Source organism: Oreochromis niloticus, linkage group LG17 (assembly GCF_001858045.2).
Source record: "Oreochromis niloticus isolate F11D_XX linkage group LG17, O_niloticus_UMD_NMBU, whole genome shotgun sequence".
Classification (NCBI taxonomy): Eukaryota; Metazoa; Chordata; class Actinopteri; order Cichliformes; family Cichlidae; genus Oreochromis; species Oreochromis niloticus.
Genome location: NC_031981.2, coordinates 23,648,198 through 23,671,605, shown reverse-complemented (window position 1 = coordinate 23,671,605; position 23,408 = coordinate 23,648,198). Strand labels below are relative to the sequence as shown.

General features: G+C 38.6%; 2 long non-coding RNA genes across 5 annotated transcripts; one reads left to right on the top strand and one right to left on the bottom strand.

The window, feature by feature from the left end:
* Positions 1-249: 249 nt before the first annotated feature.
* LOC102079169 (UV excision repair protein RAD23 homolog B) lies at positions 250-22,964 on the bottom strand. 4 transcript variants are annotated; one of them, XR_002056870.2, is made up of 11 exons: positions 22,726-22,964; positions 18,426-18,507; positions 11,968-12,047; positions 9,608-10,053; positions 8,923-8,969; positions 6,458-6,585; positions 6,262-6,382; positions 5,396-5,453; positions 3,673-3,854; positions 3,251-3,397; positions 250-2,741 (listed from the first exon to the last, which is right to left on the bottom strand). It is a non-coding gene; the product is annotated as a UV excision repair protein RAD23 homolog B (long non-coding RNA). The 4 variants fall into 4 exon arrangements; XR_003214552.1 differs by lacking the exon at positions 5,396-5,453 and adding an exon at positions 21,200-21,363 and having other exon boundaries at positions 22,726-22,963; XR_002056869.2 differs by lacking the exon at positions 5,396-5,453 and having other exon boundaries at positions 22,726-22,963.
* On the top strand, positions 10,803-15,966 carry LOC112842655 (uncharacterized). The gene is made up of 2 exons (XR_003214553.1): positions 10,803-11,011; positions 14,598-15,966. It is a non-coding gene; the product is annotated as an uncharacterized LOC112842655 (long non-coding RNA).
* Positions 22,965-23,408: the final 444 nt, after the last annotated feature.

Below are 23,408 nucleotides of genomic sequence, written 5' to 3'. Positions count from 1 at the left end.
GAAAAGCCTACCTCACCTAAGTAGGATGTGGCAAAAGGAACATGTATCAGCAGGGCTCTCTTACCTAGAAGTGCCTCTGCAGTTAAATTCATCTTTCATATAAAAAGCTGAATTTATCTGCATAAGTAAATATGTTATTGTTTAGATTGATCAGCAGATCAAAAAAAACCCAGAGGAGTGACACAGAAAATATGCAATGACTGTTTGCAGTAATATTGTATACGCAAAAATAATATTGATGACGAAACATTCATTTTTTAAAAGCCATTTAATATACATAACGCATAAACAAAACAAAAAAACCCATCACAACTACTTCTCAACTCGCACATTTAAGGTTGGTAGTAATTCTTATAGACCCAAAAAAAAGAAAACAACAGACAAATTAACACCAGAGAGATGCCACAATGGCAGTTTTATCAATCCTTAATCCAAAGGCATGCCATAAATAAAACTCTTTTGCAAGGAACAAGCTAAGGAGCATTTGTCACAGCAAAATACAAGTTCTCGCTCACATAGTTTCGCCCATTAACAACGCTACAGAACAATTGTGTGTCGAAACACAAGTACACTGGATGCTGAAAAACGACTTAACATTCCCATTTCTTTTAGTCCACTTTTAAATGAACACTATTTGTAAAATAAAATATGGTGAAGTCTTTGACTGTAAGGTGTGGAGGAACAGCAGCTTAACCCGTTTCCAGTTTCAAGATGCATAGAGGATGTGATATGAGAACACTGAACAGAAAATGATTGTTTAAAAGAAATTCATGGATTCTTTGTTGACAGAAAGTTTCACATTTTCATATTTTTTTCCCTTTATGGCTACACGAATAGTAATGTAAGGTCCAATCTAACAAAAGTGGTTAAAAAAAAAAACTAGTTAAAACCTCCTAGAAGTTTATTCTATGCAGAAAAAGCACAAACATAGTTTTCCCTCCCAGTACGAACCTAAAAAGGCTTTCTCGTTGTCTTGGTGAATGACAAATGTATTTCAGTGGGTAGTGAAGTTAACTGCTCTATTATATAAGACCAATGAATGCCTACAGTTTCTTATCATTTCTCCAATATAAATGTGAGAATGTCAAATTAAAACAGCAATCATTGAGAGTAAATAAAAAACAGGAGTCTCCCTTGGGTCAGCTGGGGAAAGTATCGTGTATATTTCTGTACTTTCAGGATTTGTCTGCTCTATGAATCATCCTTAAGTTTATTTTATTGACTGAAATGTATAAATTAACCCTTGCCCCTAATATTACATAAAGTAAAATATTACTTATCCAAACCATCAAGAAAAAATGTAACTAATAGATGCAGTTTGTACTAATAATGTAATGACACTAAAATAAAGTACCAAACTGCAGTGACTCAATCACACCATCACAAAAAACTGAAAAAAAAGAAAGAAACCAAAACAAAACAAAACAAAAAAAAACAAAACAAAAAAAACAACAACACACCTTTAAGTCAAAATGCAGGGCACAAGAGCAGACCCAGGGAGGAGCTACTAAAACCTCAAATGCTTGGCGGAGAAGGAAGAGGAGAAGCAGCAACAGCAGACGACAAATTACATCACTTATTCTTTATTTGCCTTATTATCATTATTATCAGCTGTCCCCAGAGCTTTCCTTAACAAGGCAACAACAGTTTAACTGCACTTGTGTGAGTGATTCATTCTGACTTAACAGGTGTCTTGTGGAAAATGAGTTTCTCTAACCCTAATTGCACTGAACTCTTTATGATATTATCAGATGTGCATTTTTAATGCAACAGACTGAGTAAGTCAGTCATCAAAAAGACAAAACTTTGAGATAGTCTCGACTTGTAAAAGACAGAGGACATTAACATTTCTACATTTAATTCAAATTTAAATGATCTCAATTAAAACATTTTATCATTTCTCCTTTTTGGGGAACGGTTACATAGGTGTCAACATTTCAACTATCCAGCTGTGACACTCAGTCACCTTTTACACATCTACACGGTCAGACACCAATAGAAGAATTTGAAAGAATGTGCAAAGACTTTTTGCATGGACAAAAGAAGCAGCAGAAGTGAGAGGATCCAATATGAGCTTTGATCTAAATCAATAGTAGCTTCCAAACAGTGAGGTGAACAGTTTTAGTCAAATGTTCAGGAAACTCCAACATGTAGGGTCGCATGTTGAAAATGCATTTTTTCCTCATTTATTATATATTACCTTACTATACACATGTACAGTAGTTTAACATGTTCAACAGGCAGCCTGTGAGCTCACTGCAGAGGAAATCCTCTAACTTAAATCCTGCTGGTCTGTGATGTTTGCAAATTTACTGGTGGGACTTCTGTCAGTGTGGTCACTCAATACAAGCGTCAGCAGTAATGATGTAGTAGCAGTGAGGCAACGCTCAGTGGTAGCACCTATGATGATCATCATAGCTGAATGAAGAGTAGGCAGCGCAACTAACTTTGAACACCATGTCATCATTGTCATCATCATCATCATCATCATTTAATGGCCACAGTCTCATGGTGTGAAAAGAAATATCCCCTTCCTCTCCTGCCCTTGTTTCTCCCTGGTAGACTTGCAGTGGTGTCATCCACTCTGCAGCCCTCTGTTGAGCAGTGATGAGCCAGGTGATGTGGGCTTACTCATCGTCCCATGTTTGCTGTAGCAGGAAGTTAGCGGCTAGATTCTCATTCTTCTCACAAGCAAAGTACGCCTGGATGACTAAACCTTCAGGGAATCCCAGTGCTTTTAACTGGAAAACAATGTCATTTACATTTTCAATGAACAAACATTTATATAATGCTCCTTTCACCTTAAGGACAATTCAACAAGACTATTAAATGTAAAAACACACCTACTATAAAACATTCATGCTCGTGTTCCTACATTTATGCATTCATTTGTTGTTTTTCTTCATGTAAGTAATTTTTCAAACAAGTATACATAACTGCTTGAATATCTAACGAGCTGCCACAGAATTATCAAGAATATTGCCCTTCAAATTTGTATTTTTTCCACTGTGCATATTTAAGAATTTGTTTCATTAATACAAACAGAAAAACATCAAGGATCCAGCAACATAATTTTCCATGACTGATGTTTCAACAAAACTCATAGAACTTCAGTAGCAGGTTGTGTTCAGACTGATTTCCTTTCATACGTTTAAAAGAAAGACATATTTGTTCCTAGGCTTGTGTAATTCTGCACAAATTGTGGAAATTTGGTGGAACTCGACTGTGTCAATGTGACTGGCAAACTCACCCTCTCAATCGCCTCTTTCTCCTGTGGGGTGACCTGGATGTAGTTAGTGTGTGGTGACCCATGGGCATCAGCATCTTCTCCTCCTGTATCTCCAGCTTGTGGCTCATTGAGCATCTGTACAAAACGCTCCTGGTGCTCTGTGATTTGCTGCAAGTGACACAGTTGAACTGTATATCAACCACCCAGTTTATGCAAACTACAGTGGACATGGTAAACAAGTTAGTATAATCACTTGGGGGGATTTTACGTCGCATAAACATATCAGAGAAATGTTTCCTGAAAATACATTTACAGATTTATTTCTTTATTGTTCTTACTATTAGGAACAGTTCTTTGAGATAGCTTAAACAGTCAAACAGAAATTATATTAACAGACCCTGACAGAACGCCACTAGAGAATGGTGAGTTTTGTGGTGTGGTACCTGCAGCAGCTGTGGGTTGTCTCTCCCGAGCTGTTGCAGCAGGGCTGGCAGGAGGGCTGGGTTCTGCTGGATGATCTGTCTCATCTGCTGGAACTGAGGCTGGTTCCTCAGGAACTCCAGAGGGTTCCCTATGGAGCCAGACCCTCCTCCAGCAGTGACAGGCTGGCTGCCGGACACAGGCCCTGCTCAGGAGGGGACAAAATGTTAACGGTTGCTATTCAAGAAGAGATTACATTTTATGGGATACAATGTAAAGACCGTAAAACCAAACAGTGAAGTCTGTTCTGAGAGTGGCTTCATAGTTCTGTCTTGGTGCACGGTTTTGCTAAACCAGAAAGACTATCATGAGAAAATTTTGTTACTGCTCAGTGACAAAAATACTTATGAGGGCCTGAAACGAGACCCAGGAAGTGGTTAGGAAGAGGTTGATAAGATTGTCTGAAGCAGTTAGAACAAGACAACCATAGCTGTGTAGCTAGCCACAACGTAGCACATCATTATATACCAGCTAGCCCAAATTCAGTAACCCTACAAACATCACGACTGTTTAGTTTTCTGTCTTCCTTTATGTCAAAAGTAATAGCAGAGCTGTAAGTTTTAATTTTTCAGAAATCCCTCAATCAGAACATGATATATCATCTTTAGATAGCAAGGAGTTAGCTGGCTAGTTTCTAACTTCATAAATTCTGTTTTCGTGGATGCCTGGATGTCAAACTTAATTGTTTCACCTGGTAGAGCAGCCACACTGATCATTTTATTAAAGATTGAATTTAAACAGTTTGTAATTCTCAGTGATGCCGCAGTGTTCGTTTGACTTTGGGACCTGAAGCGGAGTTTGGACCCAGGAAAGGCTAATGACGTCAGACTTAAAGACCGGATACTCGGGGGATGCTTCACCAAGTTTGTATGGTTTACATAAGATACATAAAAAGGGTGTACCTTTAAGATCAACTGTCTGTATGATCAACTCAATCACCTATAACAACTCAAAGTTTCTGGTTTCAATCCTTAACCCGTTGATAGGCAGCTCTGAACACCACATCGAGAACACCTTGTTTGGTTGAGAAGGTGACAGACGTCATTATGGAGGCAGATAAAATAATAGTGTTGTACGATCTTACATCTCTCTTCACTTGTGTTCCAGTCACTGAAGCAGTGGCGGTAGTTTGCAAGAGATAACAGAATGACCCCAACCTCAGCAACAGGACTACTCTCAGCACCAATCAAGTCTGTTTGGTCTTGGATCTGTGTCTTAATTCAACCTATTTCACATACAAGGGTCAGGACTACAGGCAGAAACATGCATGTGCCTTGGGTTCCCCAGTTTCACCCATTGTCCCCAACTTGTACATGGAAGAAGGGGAAAAGAGGGCGCTGTTATCCTACCCTGGAACACCTCCACGTCATTGATGACACCTGAGTGAAAATCAAATCTCAGGACGTACCACAATTCAATGATCACGTGCGAACACATCAGATTCACCACAGAGGATATGACAGGCTAGCTGTGAGATTTCCATCTGTAATGGGGGACATTTAAACGTCGATGTGTACCGTAAACCAACGCATACAGATCAGTATTTAAGGTTTGACTCTCATTATCCACTGGAGGCAAAACTTGGTGTTTTTCTACATGATAAAGAAAAAGCTGCTGTGAAAAGAAAGAAATCCGTCAGCACGACTCTTTTGACTTAAATTGTAAGAAATAAATGTGTAAACTTACAGAAAAAGTTCTGGTAGCTCATTGGCCAGACTGTCCAGTGTTTTGGTGTGGGGTTTAACTGTAGTCATAAAAAACAGAAATTTCTGTAGTAGAAAGTGAAAAACAAAGTTTTCTGTCATATAATTGTTTATTTCTTAATTACTGTGTGTAGTATGAATGGTCATAAGGGAGATTTTTATCAATAGGAAAAACTGTAAAACTTATGGAAATACAGTTAAAGGTCCAATTTCATTAAACTGTTAAAAGTCCAGTTAAAAATCAAACAAGAATTATAATAAATGGCTTCAAGTGTATATTCAGACCTGTGAGACTTCTTTAGACACTCAAAACACTGAGATATGGCTCTGTGGTACATGCAGACATTTCTGCATCTCTGCCATTCAAAGACGCTTTGTATAAAGGACAAATTTGGACAGGTGAAATCCCTTCTGGAGAAAAGTTTTATGGTCAGATGAGAAAAAAAAAAAATATTTGGACACAGTGACAAGAGGAGTTGGACGAGTAAAAGTGAGACTTTCACACCTAAGAACACTGTACCGACTGTCAAGCATGGTGGTGGTCTTACCATACTGTGGGAATGGTACTGGTACACAGCACAAAGTGGAAATAGTAAAAAACTGAAATAATCTAAAAAAGAAATACTTCCAAATTCTTCCTCTGGTGATATTAAAGTTCCACTAGTAATAAAACGTTAATGGTGCGCAGAATTTGTGTGGACGTTGTATAGCTTTAGACCACAGTTATTCCAGTTGTCATCTTGGCATAATTTCCGTGTCCCCAGGAAGTTCATGCGGAGGAAACAAGCTGTCTTGTTTAAAACAGAAAGTTAATATGAAGTAAAAAAAATAAATAAACTGGGCTCTTACTACTGGGGGGTGCTGGAGGCTGCTGTGGCGGTTCTTCTGTAGAAGGTGTAGAGGGGTTGGCTGGAGTACTATGTCTACTTGGCTGTGGATTGTGCAGATCACTAGCCCTTGCTGGAATACCCTGAAACACATGAACAGTTACTGTATAGTTTACAATACAGCAGCAGCATGATTATGAAGCTGGTTAAACTCTCACCATGAGCAAGTACTCCACTGCTCTGTCTGGGTTGTTGTAACTGGCTCTTAGTGCAGCAACAACTTGCTCCCGCTCATATCCTATCGACATAATCTCTGACACCAGGTTTTCATATTCTGGTCCAGTCACTGTGGTAACAAAAAGAGGTTTTTAGGGGCAGGAAAGTTTACCTGAATCTAGATGAAGTGCGCAGGTTGCCTTTGTGTTATTTGGCAGAGTAGATATATCAATATAACTAAATACAGAATAGTGATACTTAAAAGTCTAGATCTGTAAATTAAGAATTTTCTACCCAAACAGTCCTGGGTGACTTCCTTCTTGAGTTATCACATTTGCAAGATTTTCAGAAAACCTAACCTCTGGCCTTGAAATTCAAACTTGTCCAAGATTATTAGTACTTGAACCTATAGTATAAATTTACATATTTTAATTTGCCCATTTCTCCAGTTATCATCTTCACAAACTTGTGTGTCCACACTGCCTTTTTGCGCCTCCTCTTGTCTCTGCAACCTCAAAGAGATGCAACCTCAAATATACAAATTTGGGATGTAATTTAAAATGTAAAATAAAGTGTAAAGCAACGATCTACTAATCTCAAAAACCCATATTAGGGCTGTACAAGTCATTAAATTTTAATCTCGACTTCAATATTTTGGTTTCTCACAGTAGAACAAACGTGATCAAGTAATACTAAAAATAAATGCTCCAATGCCCCAGTGTTGTTTAGTTCACTGCAGAACACATTTCACTTACTCTAACCAATGAAAACACAGTAATTATTGTATGATGGCCAAGAAAAACAGTGCAGTGGTTGTTAACATGACTCATCCAACAGCATCTATTAAAGTGAACCTGTACAACACGTCACAATATCCACAAATATGCACTGAAATCACCAAGGCAGTCACAAAAAGTCATCTTCATTAAACATGGTGGGCAACAAAAGCTGTAGGAAAATAGCTTTCATTCAATATGTTGACCATTTACCCTCTCTTGCAGCCATCTTTTCCAAAGTGGAAATTACGAACCATTTTCATTCAGTGGTTTGGTTGTACAGATTACTGCATATCATCTGAAAACTCAGAAATAATACTGATCTCACTTTGACCAGAATGGAGGCGTTTGAGAAGGCTGCTTCTACTTATACATTGAAAAAGAACTGGAGTTTTGCCTCCTTTTTATGCAAAGTACACAGAACCATCAGCGCTGATTTTTTTTTCTAATTGAATTATGTCATTCCAATATAATCTTAGCTGTGGTACCAGGGAAGGCTTACTACCGTCACCACTAATATTTGCCCTATTTCAGTATGCTGACAACATTCTTCTAGCTTCAGTAATCCCCACACAGCAGCATCTGGGATCTCGTTTATTACTGATTCCAGCGTAGCTCAGGAGATGCAGCATGTCACCCACTATGTATGGAAGGTTGGTGGTTTGATCTCTAGCTGCTCCGGTCTGCGTGCCAAATGTCCTTTGGGAAAATACAAACCCTAAGCTGGTCTCTGATGCATCAGAGTATGAATGTGTGTGAATGTTAGATAGAAAGCACTTACACAGGAAAACGTGCTTGTGTGAATGGGTGAACCGGTTCATTTACCATTGACTCATTCTCTGAAATTTCTGGTTGCATGATTGTGTCAGAGGTCATGCCACTACCAGCACAGAGCAAATGTATGTTATCAAGTGTGACATCAGTTAACCAGGTTTATTAAAAAAAAAAAAAAAAAAAAAAAAAATATCCAAACCAAAATTCCCACCGTTATTCAGGCTATTCAATCAGCCATTCAAAACTAATATGCATACATCTCTGTTGGGTAAGATCAGTCAGGACGGGATGGCTGTTTCTCCCAGAATGCATCTTATTATATCTATATGTTAATCAGTAAAATAGTAGTTTAGAACTATGTGTCGACAAAAAACAAAAAACAAGATTTTACTAAATAATTTTAAAATAGCTCATGTATGATTACCATTTATGGACCTTATCAAAGATATTGGCCTATCTGAAGAGGATGCTGATAACCCAACATAAAAAAAAAAAAATAAAAAAAAATGTCCACAAACACACAAATGGATGAATGCGAAAGAAATTCCAAGCTTGGGAGTGATGTACTATCGTTTTGCTTTTTGTGATTAGTGACTGCAGTGGGCAAGATACATTTCCAGTCAAGTATGGGAAAAATAAAAATGCTGTTAACTACTGGCCAAAATGGAACTCCGCTTATTTAGTCTGTATCTGTTTAAATGCTGAATTTATTCAATAGAAAAAAAATAGTTAAGGCCACCATTTTTCTCTGTATCACCCGTACTGTTCTAGTTTCCTTACTATCTCCACATATGCTGTAATATAGAAAATGTTTACTGTATCAGTCACACTAATGATTAAAACAAAAAGCACCATATAATTAGTACATTAGTATTTTACTATTTATGACAAAGAAAAGAATAATCACTGATAATTACCCAGTATTGATGCTGCTTCTTCAAGAAGACCCAGTTCATCAACGAGGCTGAGAGAGACGAACAAACAAATAAAAACATGACATAAATGTTCATTCTAAAGAACCAGGATTTAGGCTAAGAACTAGATAAAAATAGAAATCAAGATAAGTGTTCCTTGCTCTATATTGAGGCACTATGCTATAACTGAAATGCTTATATTCACTATTGAGGTTCTCTTCCTGACTGTTTTTGTGAACTGCCACGATATAAATAAAACTGAATTGAGTGCCAGTAATATACTAAAACTAAAAAAAAGTAAACATACATCATGTTCAGTTCCTCATTACAGCCACAGCACTAACATGGCCAAAATGAATGAAACACTGATTAAACAATGAAAATGAATCCATATTCACCGTGTTCATCAAGGTTGTGTTGTTTTATGATCAACCTACAGCAGCACACTCACGCTTGAAGAAAAAAAAAAAACTGTCACTGCAACTACTACTCAGCTTCACTATACAAAGAAGAGTACTGGGCCACCTACGCATTACATCTAAAGTTGTAATTATCCATGCTCTCACACAAAGGCACAAAATGACCTTGATTCTTTGAAGGTGACAAGACATGCAGAAAGTAATTAGAGCTTCTTCAATATATAACCATCAATTAAACTGCCACAGTTTACATAAAACTATTATCCAACCTTGAAGCAGAGGACTGGACTGGTGCTGTGTCAGATGGTTCATTCTCTGGGTCTTCCCTCAGCTCTTCTTCTGTCTGGGCAGCAGGGGTGGGGCTATCTGAAGGGACTAATGCGGGGGCTTCCTCTACAGCTTCAGGAGCTGTGGAAGAGGCAACAGGGGCTGTGGAACCAGAGGCCGGAGCTGATTCTGAGTGTGAGTCCAAGGTGGGTTTTGCTGTTGCGCCAACAGAAGCCACAGTGGTGTTTTCTTGAACAGAGGGCGGGGCTTCCGAGGGAGGCACTGACTGTGAGGCAGGTACAGCAGCGGACGTTGTGTGTGTTGGTGTGGAGGGCACCTGTTTTGGGCCAGAGGCTGGTGCTGGGGCTGCAGCTGGGGGTGGCACTGGAGTTGCAGCTGGCGTGGGAACTGAGTGAGTGGCTGCTTCAGCAGGAGAGGTTGGTTTGGGCTAAAATGACATTTGAGAGCTGATTATTAGTGGTGTTGCTAAGATAGCCAAACAAACACACAGAAGCACTTCATTGTTTTTTTGTTTTTCAGGCAAACAGCCAGTGTACAACACTGATGGCATACAAAAACAAAACAAAAACAACACACCCCAAAAAAACCAAAAACACAAGACATGGTGAAAAACGTAACTAAAACAGAACCAGTTAGGATGCAGCCCTGTTAAACTACCCCAAGAAACATTTCCATGTGAGCCCACAGTGGACAAGTGTGGATTAGCCCATGCCCATCATGGTTTTCTCTAGGCAATGCAGAGTGGGCTTTCCCATAGAAAACCCATATACTTCAAAGGGCAGAACTTCCCTTTATTTATAATAAGTAAATGTGACTACTATGGAGAAGATTAATCCATAGAACATTATTACACTCTCAGAAATATGACTTTGAGAGAAAGCGACTGACTGAATTCTAATATATTTCTAAGTTTGCTCACTTACAAAGAAATTAATTTTTGTGCCAATTTATTTTAATTGTGAGAGACAGGATATTAAATATACATTAAAAAACATATTACATCAAAGTTATAAATTGTTGTGCATGTCATTGAGTGAAATAAATATTTGATCTCCTACAACCGAGCCAGAATTCTGGCTCCCACGGATTGGTCACAACCAATCAGTCAATTCGATCAATTACAGATACTCCTGCACTCAACTCATTAAGTATATAAAGCACACCTGTCCACAGAATAACGTCTTTCCATTACAACCATCCATCCACACCATGGATAAGACCAATGACCTCTTAAAGGATGTCACAGAGAAGTCTGTAGGCTTGGGAGAAAGTGCTGTGGTCAGGTGGAACCAGAATCTATCTCTTTAGTGTCAACTTGACCCACTGTGGAGAAAGAGACGCGAGTGCATGACCCAAAGAAAATCACCCCACAGCCAAGCACGAAGGTATGTATTGTAAACTCTTGGATGAGAACCTCCCTCTAACAGAACACTGATGATGGGTCTTGAATTAGCATTATAGCATGGCAATGACCCAAACCATACCACCAAGGCAACAAATGAGTGCCTAAAAAGAAGCACATTAAGATGAGGGATTGGCTAGTCAGTCTCCAGACCTCAGTCCTAGAAAATCCATGGAGGGAGCTGAAAGCTGTGTGGTGAGACAAGCAGCAGGCAAGGAATCTAAATGATTTAGAGCGTTTCTGTGAAGAGGAGTGGGACAAAATTCCTCATAACAACTGTCACCACTGTGCTCGCCAAGTTGGTCATGTTTTCCTTGGGGATCAAATACTTACTTCACTCAATGACATGCAAAGGAACTAAGAACTTTTTTTGTAATGCTTCGCAGGTAAGAGAACAGCTTGTGAGCAAAAAGTATGTAAAATAGAAAGTGGGGCATAAAACTAGTTTTCAGAGATATTCAAGGATATGAAAAATATGTTATTAGAAATTTTTGCAGATATTAAAACTTCACTAGAAAAACCAAAGGTGTGAAAAATGTATACCAATTAAATAGATTCAGGAAAAATGAACTTTTAGGGTTCTAACAGAGGCTTAGTGCCAAACTACAGGGATATGATAACAGTATTGCTAATACGTGGCAGGCAAAGAGTTAAGCACACTGGTTTAAAAGTCTTTACGTGAACTTTGTTGTGCACAACTTTAACTGGACAAGGACTGCAATAAATAACTGTGATAGTGTTAAGAATTGATGCTTAGTGTATAATAGTGTATTGATATCGTTTTTATGGAGGAAGTGCACAGAACCAATACAGTCACCCTGACAGCCATCATAAGCTATAGTAAAACTGAGTAAATAAAAAACAAGCAAGCTCACAGCAACAAAGTTGTGTGTATAACATGACTGTCTAAAGAAGAAACCAATGCGCAGAGACACTGACCTTGGTAACCATGACCACCACAAAGTTCTTCTCATCGATTTTGTACTCTTTCAGTGGGATATCATCGTTTAAGATTTTGCCTGTGACATTCACACAGAAACAGCAAGTGACAAAAGATATGACAGAATTATTGAACACTGACTATGAAACAGATTTATAGGCTGTAACCTTTACATATAGGGTGTATAGAAAATATAAACGTAGCCAATGTGAAATCAACCACTGTCATGTGTCGGCTGTGTGCAGGCAGGAAAAGGACCCAAAGTGCAGACTCCGGAGACAAACGTGAACTCAAACAGAACAAAACTAAGACTCCAAATAACTTACACAGGCATACAGAACACACAGCATATATGATGGTAGATCACAACACGGACACAGAGAAACACAGGGCTTAAATACACAGAGGGAGCAATCAGGGAATGGGAAACAGGAGGGAAACACAGCTGGGGCAAATCAGGCCTAACGAAACAGGGGAAGCAAAACCAGATACATTAACATAAGACATGGACCTTCAAAGTAAAACAGGAAACATAACACAGAGACGCAGACTTGACACAGGGATACAGCAACTATGGAACAGAACAGAAACCAGAAGGCACAACTCTGACAAAGAAGCCAAAAGACTAGAAATGATAAATAAAAGCAAAAATCAAAGTACAATAATAATAATAATAATAATAATAATAATAATAATGGAAACTCAAAACTCTGGGTCAACGACCCAGGCACCCCAACAACCACTGGTTTAGGAAGTCCCATCAAAAAGCCTTGAGCTGAGCATTTTCACTGTTGCTATTTCAGGGACATCACACACTCATAGTGTGACCCATCAATCTCTAAGGCAAGCAACTGCAAGTGGCATTATCCTTCTTATAGATATCAGTGGAACCATAATTTACGAAACGTTTTGCAAAACAAAAAGTTTTATGCACTTCTACAATGGCTTCCCTTGTTAAAACTGCAAGATACACTTAAGTTTCTTTTAAAATTTTATTAACGTGGTTATGAATATGTCATTGGGCACTTTTGCATTTCAAAACTCTGTTTCCTGCTTTCTTTGCATTTTGCTTATTTGGCTCTGGTTTCTGCTTATTACGTAAAAACTACCACAGTTGTTTCTAGGTAATAATAACACACCTTTAAGCTACCAAAGGTAATTGAGTGGTAATAACACATTATTACTGCTTGTTTCTGACTTGTTACCCTGCTATTACCACTTTCTTACAGAGCTGTGTTTCCACATTATTGCCCCCAGTTTTGGGCCTTTATTATCCAATTACATAAATTTCAGTGTAATATTACTCAACTGTAACCACTGTTGCTACCACAATATTACTTTAGTATTAAGTGGTTATTACTTTGTAATTGAGTGGTACTAACTTAGAACATACCACATTATTATGTTCTGTTCCTCCGTGTTATCCTACTATACTATTACAAGGCTGTAATAGAAACCACTACCAATATGTTTTTCTGGAATGTCATATCTTGGGTCAAGCTTTTTAACAAGCTGCTTAAAGCCCTTATCATGTAACTGCATCAGTAATAAGCTAATAATTGTTTTCACACCTGAAATAACCTGTGACCAAAAGTTTAAGTACCCTGGGAGTCACAATAAAAATTCTACTTTTACATTCAGAGTCTTTTGGCCCATATCAGCCCCTAATAAGCTCAGACAAATATATGATACTGAACTCACTTTAAGAATAATCAGCATGTGCAGTTTGCTATGTGAGCTGTTATCATGAAACTGATTGGAAATAACTAAACTAATCAAAATTTGTGGCTTTCATTTATTATCATCATAGGTTTTCTCTAACTGATAACGCTGGCAAATGTGTAGTTTGAAGAAACTTTTAATAACTCCTTTAACATGTTAGGAAGTAAACCTCTGATGATGGAGATGTCTGGTTTCATGAAACAGGCAAGATCGATGACTGTAAAAAAGATGGACAACGTGGCACCCCCACCCCAAATGTCAACTATTTGTGACAGCCTTTTGGCTGTCTTACAGTGTCAGCATGCGAATAATTAGTACTAAGAACAGAAATAAAAATAATCTGATTTTTTGTGGTTCATTCATTCATCTAATTAGTTTTGGATTAATGTTTGGGTGACGCTAATAGAAGTCTATCAATGTCAGTGTGTTTAATTAAAATCCAATAGGGCATGAGATGTTTATGTTAAAACTGCTGCAGTCTTGTCAAATGATAGGACAGGAATGTGCTTATGAATACTAGGGTGACTGTGACTTTGCTCATCTTTATTAAGAAATAATATTTTTTCCACTGTGCTTGCTTGTGCCAGTTTCTCTTTTTTGGTAATTACTTTTCTTCATTTGGAGAAAACCATTTCAAATGATGCTGAGGAATTGTGCTGTATCATAAAAAACAACAGTGTAGGTTTGGATATATGCACCTCTACATACCCAGGTGTTGCTGTAACCCATTTACTTGGCACACAACAAATACTTTACCTTGGAATGAAAATAAAATAGAAAAAAAACCAACTTGTGAATATTATAGAAGTAACACATTTAATCATTTACAGGAATATAATGTGTAATACTTTACTGCGAGAGATCAGCTCAAAGAATTAATTACTTCTTTATCTTCTTTCTGTGGCAGCAATGGAAGGCTTATCAGGCTATAGATGACAAACCAGGCTGCAGAAGCAGCAACGCCTCTGTATGAGCGGACTGTAACACCATGACATCAACAACACTGGACATAAAACCTGCTTTCATTCTGTCCTGTACTGTCATCAATAGAAAAGTTAGGAAAATATAACATTTGAAGATAATGTCAGAAAATAACATGAAAGTGTCCTATTATTACTACTGTTTATATGGCCATTATTAGGGGTGATCTGATGAAAAAAGGGTCTAAACTTGCCTATGCTAACAACACCGTTGTTATAATGACAAAAACACATCGCAACATCTTATTGTTCTAGGTAGCTATCTAGGTGTTCTTATGCTATCTAGTTAGCAATGCTACACACCTGTTACTACTGCACACTCCACGGAGGCCCAGAGTTACTGTTCATACCATAATTATCTGGAAGTTAACTGTTGCCCTGAGATTTTACATAAGACCAAAGATAATATAAAAATGAAGTTTTAAACAGTTTTAGATCAGTTACACTCACAGAGCACTCTCATACCTGGTAACATGGAAACTTTAAATAAAACGTTAGATTTAAAGCACAGCAGCAGAAAGCGGTGTCATTTTTCTATTTATTTATTAGAATCATCAACAGATACATTCACCCTGGGGGAAAACCAGTGACCAGCAGGACCACAGCTGTCCTTTGCCAGATGTTCTGTTTAACTACTGAGAAAGACGTCATTTCAGAAACATCAGGAAGACTGAAGCTCATCGCAGGGATCAAGCAGGACTCACACTGTTTACCAGCAGCCCCCTCAGAGGGAAATCTTCAGACCTCCACCTTAAGCCCTTCCCAGAAAATGTACAAACCCAGCACTTCATGAACGGTGTGTTAGCAACATTTGCTTTGTGTGCTGTTAGAAGTACTGCACATCATCCTCATATAAAGAGGCTCTGGACTCACATGATCAGGTTATATTCAGACCTGTAGAAAGTTATATATTTAAAATATATAATCCTCTCTGATTATTCTGGTATGAATGACTCAATTACAAATAACACACACAGTGTCAAAGGACTGCAGATTAATCTTTCAGTTCAATATAGAAGTGACGACCTTTGACCTTCATCAGGTTGTATTTAATGCTGTCAGAGGAAATCTCACGTCCTCGTCATGCAGCTGACTACAGTCAGTCTTTTAAACAGAAGCTGTGCAGGTTTGAGATCAGCAGCTTTCTGAAACACCAAACTGAGGTACTGTTTGTGCTGATACATAGCATGGATGATTAATCCCTTTGACTTTTTGTCTTAAACTTTATCAATAAAACAGCTGCAGATTTCACTGAAAGCACACAATATGGTGCTTTAGCCTTTGTACTTTTTTCAACAGTTAATGTTGGAGTTACTGCAAAGCGTGAATCATAGGATGATTTGTCTGCTGTCATTGGGTGGTGCTGAGGTCAAATCTGAGGGCAGCTCCTGTAATCACAAAGAGAACAGAATCATCACAAACTGTAAAATGTTCATCCCTCAAATCTGAAATAAATCTGATCCTTTCCTGTCCTCACACACTTGAGGATCTGCAGTTCTACTCTTAAATTTTTTCAGTTCTACAGTTCTGCTGACATTAGCTTTTTATTTACAAAAAAGTTTACAGTTTAATCTTTACCTTTGAGTTGTTGTTGGTTTTTAAATTGTGATTTGCAAAGATGAGCTGATGGAGCAGCTTTCCAGTCCTGCTGCATCGTGGTCAGCTGCAGGAAAACAGACAAACATATGGACGTATCATCACCAGTGTTTGAGCTGCTGCCTAAGTATTGGACCTATATTAATACTTCATAGTATTTCTCTGAAGGATGTAAGCTGTAACTGTGAGAACATTTTCAGTCCTCTGTAATTCACCTACAGTTAAAATTGTGTTAATAACGAGTTATTGAACTGCAAGGTTTTTGGAAATTTGGTGTTACTGTCCTTACAGATGTGACTAGAGAGAGAAAACATGCTGCTGTTTGCACATATTTAATAATCAGCTCTACACAGAGCTGAAGGACAGTCCAGCCTGTTGCTTTTCCAATCTTAACACACGTTAGTTAGTGACTGAACAGGCCGGTGACTTTTCCCTGTTTCTCATGTAACTGGTTTCAGCGCCTCACCTTCAGCTGCAGTTCTGAACATCCTTTAGTTCAGTAAAGTCAGAGCAGCTGAGCAAATGTCTGAGCTACAGCACTGAATTTAATGAACATTCAAGCTCAAAGTGATTTCTTTATTCATGTGCACAGATTAACTGATGAACACAACTTTCCCCGACAGCCGACTGCTCATCGTAGCTAGCTAGCCAAGGACATAGTTGCTAAATAGCGGACAAACACACATTTAACTTACCGAAAAAGTGCGCCAGGGCCTCGGGTCCTTCTGTCGGTTAATCCAGTTTACTGCAGAACACCTCGCGCTGTCAGTTTAAACAGTCCATTGTGGTTTTGGAAAGTAGACGCTTGACCTCCTCTCAGGGTCCTGATCCTCCATTCCCAAACAGGGATGTGCAAGTTTCTCCGTGACTGCAGCTGCCAGTCAAAGCTGTTATGATGACCCCAATTCAACAGCATTATGGTAGTAGTCAAAATCAAACTTATGAGACTTATTCTCACCTTTAATTCCAGTTGTGACATTTTAATTTTTCTAATATACTTTTAATCTGGGGCAGCATCTTGTGTGGTGGTTAGCACTGTCGCCTCACACCAAGAAGTTCGTGGGTTCAAATCTACCATGTGTCCAAGGCCTTTCTGTGTGGAGTTCTCCCCCGTGTTTTCTCCCTGGGTCCTCCTCTCACAGTCCAAAGACATGCACTAAGTGGGGTTAGGTTAGCTGGTCATTTTAAATAGGTGCAAATGTCAGTGCAAGTGGTTGTCTGTCTCTCTGTGTTGGCCCTGCAGCAGACTGTCCAGAGTGGACCCTGCCTCTTGCCCTATGGTAGCTGGGATAAGCTCCAGCACCCCCGCGACCCTGAATAGATAAGCAGAAGAGGACGGATGGATGGATGAATACGTTTAATCTGTTCAGAACATGTGTTATTCCATATAGCAATGAGAAGTTTTTTCTGCAGAGAAAGTACTTTTAGATTTAATACTTTAAGTTAAATTTTCCAATAATAAACAGTTTAGTGTGTTAAAGCAGTTTTACTTTTTTTCCAATGTATTTTTTGTGGCTTTTACCCTTTATTGTGTTCGGACAGTGGAGAGAAGACAGGAAAGCTGAGGTTAGAGAACAAACAGAAGCAATAGCAGATTGGAGCCTGGACCTCTGCTTTAGTCTTACAGCATATGGAAAACCTGCTCAGCCCAGTGAGTTATATTAAAATCCTTCAGTCAGGAAGTTGAACATAGTGATATTCGAGTAGTTTACAAGAGAAGACAACAATTTTTGTAATTTTAATATATACTGCAACAAACATAAGGCTTTCTTCTGAAATGTATAAAGATGGCAGTCTTCATTTCAATTATATCTCCACTGCTTGCTGTGGCGGTCTCTGTACTAAAACTTAGGCACATAACTTACTTAGGTATTATCACTTATCCCTCAGACAATATTTTAAGATCAGATGATAGCAGGAGAGGTCGTGAAGTGGAGAACTGTTTAAATGCCATATTTTTTGCAGCTTATCCACCTCTGCCACAGCTGTTCTATTCAATTTAATTACTATAATTATAGTGTGTTTGCAGTCTGCATTTCCCAAATTAAGTATACTGGGTAAATTATTATTACTAATTTTTTTTTTTTTTGAGGTAATGACATGAGAAACGACGTCTGATTAAAACACAGCTATTATTTTCTCTTAACCCTCAAGCTTACCTGCATAGATGAGTTTCTGTCCCACTGAAGGAAATGCATCTTTACCTCTGTGCTCTTCTATTTTCTCCTTCAGGGCTTTCACCTGTCAAACATATCAAGAAATATTAGGTGGAATGAACTCTTCTTAGGTTGGGTTGCAAATTCTTTTTAACAGCTGCACCTCTTTGCATGTTAAACTATGATCCCCTGGGTCCTCCTGTACCAGCCTGCTCTCTCTCTCTCTGTCTGTATGTGTGTTTTGTCTTCAAATGGCTTGTTCCAGAAAGCACCTCCTTCCCCGTGCCCCTCCACCCTCCTGATGAGGCACACCTGGCAGCTGTTGGCTAATTAACCCTCTGGGGTCCAGGGTTTAATTGGCCGTTTTTCGCTACTTTTGACTTTGCCTTTGTATTTCACCTTTAAAACTTGCCTTGTTTGATATCATTCTTTTCAGCACAACCTCACATGTCTGAATTTAGAGTTATTCTTTTATATTAAGATACCGTGTTAACACAATTGATCTAAAATGACACGAAAATCATAAAATCCAAGTTAGAAAAAGTTATATTTTTTACTGTAAAAACCACAAACATGTTTAATATTTAAATGCAAATATAAATTGTAAATTTTAAAAGCTAATACCTTGGGGCTTTTCTTTGTACAACCATTTAAAACTACTACTAAAATGAAAATTACAAAACAATTAGGTGTCACAATAAGATGCCACACTTTGTGCCACTCCAAAGATAGTTTCTGTTCACCAATAGACAGCGGAGCACATCACAGGGATAACCTGTCCCCTGACTCCCATAGGGACCCACGTTCCCCAAAATCCACCATGGGCAGGGGGCCTGGGCCCATTCAGACTGGAGCCCACAGCAGCAGCACCACCAAGCCCCATAGAGGACAGGGCAGCCTACCTGACACCACTGCAGAGGAAAAACTACACCCACCCCAACATTCATTCAACTCTCAGACTACATAAGACAACAGATACCCAGGGATACGCAGGTTTTAGTTCATCCTCCACCTGTGCTAGATCCCCCCCTCCCTGCAGAGTGGACTCCTCAAAAGCAGAGACCACCAGCAAAAGACAACCTCTCTGGCTGTCTTTTGCTCCCTAGCAGCTGAAGGGCCCCCCAGTTCCACTGATGCACCAGAGGCCCCCCGCACCAGGGCTGGGCCACCGTGCATGCAATCACCACCACCCTGGCAACACACCAACCAGGACCCAACCCCCCCAGGCCCAGCCAAAACCCCAGCCCAGTGGCGGAGGACCCCCAAAACCCTCCAGTTCATGAGGACAGTCATCTTGGCGATGCATAAGGCGGTGAGAGCCATGTGAACTGTATTCATCTCTGTAGTGCCATCATGTAAGTCGCCCAATAAGCAAACTGAAGGGGAGGCTGGAATGCTACATTTCAGACACTCTGACAAGTCTTCACATATCCAGCGCCAAAACCTCTGAACAGGTGGACAGAACCAAATAGCATGGATGTAATTGTCAGGTGTATGGCCTTGACAGTGTGAGCACTTGTTAGATGACATAAAACCCATCATGAACATCCGTTAACCTGTATAGTGCACTCTGTGTAGTATTTTGCATTGTATTAATTGTAGACTGGGATTTCTAATCAATTTAAAGGTTTTTAAACATATCTGAGACCAGAAGTTTTGATCTAAGCAGACTGATAGATATATTTTAATCGGCTTATCGAATAATCTAGAACTCTTGAGATAGTTTTTTAATATAATTACCTCAGAAAGAGAGTGGTTTGTGAGTGTTGGAGAAAAAGTAACACATCATCTGCATAAAGACTGATTTTATGTTCTACGTTCTTGCATTTTATGCTCTCGATCACTATAGCCTGATTTTAGTAGGAGACTGATGTTGGGAGAATTCATTATGGTGGTAGTCTGCCATTTTCCTTGATTTCCTGCAAAATTCTGTGGAATACTGGTGCCAAATCCATCTGGACCTGGAGCCTTACTATTGGGCATACTTTTCAGGGCTTTACTGGAGTTCACCTGATGTCAGCGGTGAAGCTGATAACTTCAGAAAGATTACGATATCAAGAAATGGATCGATTTCAATTTTTGATGGGTCCATCTGTGGTGAATATGAAGTTTTGTAAAATTTCCTGAAAGTGTTGTTTATTCTTTCAGGGTCATATAGTGTGTTCCCAGATAAGTCTTAAACAGCACCTATAGTCATTTTTATTTATTTATTTTTAACTGGCTGGCAGGAAATCGACCTGAATTGTTACCATGTTCAGAATTTTGCAAGCAAAGTCTTTGCACTAAGTAGTTAGTTTTTTAAAAAAAATGTCATTTAATTCTAGTTTTGTTTTAAATATTTTGTTCAGTATTTCCTGTTCCTGAGAGGACACAGTCTTCTTCTACGATTTGATTATTTCTTCTAATTCCTGAATATGTTTGTTTTCTCTTTTTTTTATGTGATGAGAATTAAATTATTTTACCTCTCATCACAGCTTTTCCTGCTTCCCAGAAAACAGATGCTGATGTGCCAGGCAGGTCATTACAGTCTAAATATAAAGCCCATTGTTTTTTAAATATTTAATAAAATCTTCATCTTTAAGCAATGATGTATTTAATCTCCAGATTTACTTGGTGGAATAATCTTCTTACTTATTATAATTAAAGATACAGGATCATCTCAGTATCTCAGTGCATCTCAGTGTTTGAAATTTCACTTTACAGTGAGCTGCTGATTAGGAAATAATGCAGACAAGAGTAGGAGTGAGGGATATGTGAGAAGAAAGTATCATTCTTACGGTTAGGGTGGAGGGAATGCCATGCATCGCAAAGTCTGAAATTGATCATGTACTGTTTAACTATATTTGTGGACAGCCAATTGCGCTGAGTTCCTGCTGAATTCAGCTGTCCATTTCTTCATTTAGTCCAAAGCTGAGGTCACCCCCAAGAACAAGTAAGCAATCTAGGGAGAGTGCAGTAAAAAAACGTGGAAGAATGAGGGGCCGTACACACTTACAATACAGAACTTTTTGTTAAGTATGGATAATTTAATAATTAGAATTCTTCCCTCTGGATCTATAACTGTGAGTACTGTGAAATTAATATTTGTATGTATTAAAATTGCTACATTCCTCTGCCTAGAGCTACAGCAGGCTGAGAACACATTAGGAAACAAAGGTGTTTTAAGTTCATGCGGTAGGTCGGTGAGTCTCTTCTAATAAAACAACATATGCCTGTAGTTTGTTTTAAAATGGTTAAATATCTTTAGCCTCTTTTCTCTGGAGCCAGCTCAATGCACAATCCATGTGACAAACCTTATGGCAATCAAGCGCACCTGTATAACAAAAGGTCCACTTGGGAAAATAAATGTGTTGGGCGAAATTTCCATTTTAAAAAGATAATAGTAATGAATTGAGCAATTTTAAATTTTTAAAATGACCTGACAGTTACATAAAAAGCTATAAGCTCATTATATAGCTCATGGTATACTTTTACATCAGTTCATATTTGCATAACCAACTGATAAAAAAGACATGTAGAAAAGAAATAAACACCAAACACTGTGTACTGCCAATGATTGTTACAGTCCCTGCCATTAACATGACATAATACTTGAAACGTTATTAAAAACGTTATTAGTTTAATAAACATAATTTAATTTGATGAATTATTATTTGATGAGGAAACCTTTTTTTTTATTATTTACTTTTTTTTTTTTTAAATCTAACAGACATTTAACGACCAGCCATCCCAGTGTTACATTTGTGGACAGGCTTAAAATACTGCACCGTCATTCATGGTGATGTACTGAAACAAGTCCGAGTGAAACAGTGTCAAGTGAAATAACAAAACAAACATATTTCCGGTCTGTTATTTCAACGTACACACACGCTGCTTACTCACTGCATAACATCACAACCAAAGCCACTGAATACGCAAACACCATCCATGAGTAAACTGCAGATCTTCCATTCATGCAGCTTCTTCCGCATGGTCGTGGTGGGGATGGAGCCTACTTTTCGATAGTGTTTTATTCTTTTATTTTGAAGGAAATGTGCTCTATTCCTGTCTTTCCTGCGCTATAGTACCTTATGTGAACTCTGCGATACTGCAGAACTGATAACTTGTCTGGAAGCATTTTTGTCACATCGACGTAATGTTATTTATTTTGGGGGGTTTTTGTAATAAAAAAAATAACTGATTTATCTCAATTTAAACACCCTTTACTATGGCCACTTCCCCACACCGGGTAAAATTCCCGCATGCCTCAGCCAGCCCCCCGAGCCCGACCATGTTTACTTCGGCCCCGTTAACTTCTACTCACCGTCAGTTCTGGGTCTATTTCGATTCTGAACGTCTGCTGTTGGAGTGTCTTCAGTGTTATAGTTAGCATCTTTCCTGATCGTGTCACAGGCCGGTGGTTCTCGGACAACAGTGGACTCGGTAGAATTTCTCAACAATAGCAGCTCTTTTTTGTCAGTATTTTTCCGGCTCTGTATATATGTGTGACTCAGCTGTCTTAGTGCCGCTGAGCATGCTGGCCACCCACGCCATCTACTGCTGGAGTCACAGTATGACATGCTGCTGACTTCACATCCTGTCGGAAATACCCCAACTCTAAGCACAAAAACATTTACAATGATTATAATGCAATTAAATTCAGTTTAAGTCACAACACAGCTACCTCAAGGAGATTAGAATTTCTAATTATAGCCTCCAAATTTAACTCACAAATAGTCCTTTTAGTAAAGCATGTCAGGGATTAGAGCTATCAATGCAACTATTTTGTTTTTGTCTATTCAGAGCTCCGCCTGTCAAACTCAGTCAGCTGATCAGGCTGAATGAAGCATTTAAAATGTTCAAATGTAATCAGTGACATCAACTGAAGCAAGCTGCAGCCCAGTGCTTCACAATAAATGAGCTATACAAAAATGCAAAACAAAAAATAATAATTTTTTTAAAAAAAGGATGCATGGTGAAAGGCAAATTAGACTTTTTTTGGTCAAT